This window comes from Frankliniella occidentalis, unplaced genomic scaffold (assembly GCF_000697945.3).
Source record: "Frankliniella occidentalis isolate FOCC.00 unplaced genomic scaffold, Focc_3.1 Scaffold8, whole genome shotgun sequence".
Classification (NCBI taxonomy): Eukaryota; Metazoa; Arthropoda; class Insecta; order Thysanoptera; family Thripidae; genus Frankliniella; species Frankliniella occidentalis.
In genome coordinates, this window is record NW_026267138.1 from 781,927 (window position 1) to 782,912 (window position 986).

Consider the following 986-nt stretch of genomic DNA (forward strand, 5'->3'; position numbering starts at 1 on the left):
CAAGAACTAACAGGTGCGCCTGCCAGGTAGGCAGCCGTACGCGTCGTTATGGACCCCAAGCAGTGGGCCAGCAGGCCGCTTTGGCACCGTGTCAGGGTTGGGTTCGCTACTTTAACGAGTAACGCCGTTACAGCGTTTTCGCTAACGCTACTTAGCGTTAACGGTAGCGCGATGAAATTTTGGTCGTCAGTAACGTTAGCGTAAACGATTACTTTTCCTGCGGAAAAACGTAGCGCTGCTATCGCTACTTTTGACGTGTTATTGTTGCTAAACGCGCATTACAACGGCGGCAGGCGTCCGGGCGTCCACCGCTCTCCTCGCCTGTCCAACGTTTTTTTGAAGTATAACACTTCCTTGCCCTCTAGCGCTAGTGTAGAGAGATTTTTCTCTACGAGTGGGCATAACTTTTCTAAGCTACGCACGCGGATTGGTGACGCAACTTTAGAAAAAGAGGTCGTGTTGAAAGTGAACAAAAAGCACTGGGGCAAAAGGTGCTGAATTATCAAAGCAAAACGTTAGACTGTTCTTACTCATAATTATTAAGTAACCATATTGTGTGCCATCTTTTGTGCCATTCTGATTTATTCTGATTTATATATTTATGTATATGTAACTAAAATTACAAGAATTACTTGACTAGTAAATTAAATTTGCCGTTATTCGAACATGCAACCCCATTTTCCAGGAAATCAGTAAAAACGAGCAAGCCACCTTGTTTATTGACATAAGGGACTGCTTAAACTAAAAGTAGCGATAGCGCCGCTACACGTTACGAGTAGCGATAGCGCGTTACAATTCTGACGGTCAGTAACGATAGCGATAGCGATTACTTTTCGTCCGAAGTAACGATAGCGTTAATCGTTACATTTTGAAAGTAGCGTGCCCAACCCTGCACCGTGTCAGATTCGCGTGCTGCTGAGCCCATATGCGGCATGAAATGGCGCTAGGATGGCGCCGTACTACAGACCACACACCGCGGCCCCAGG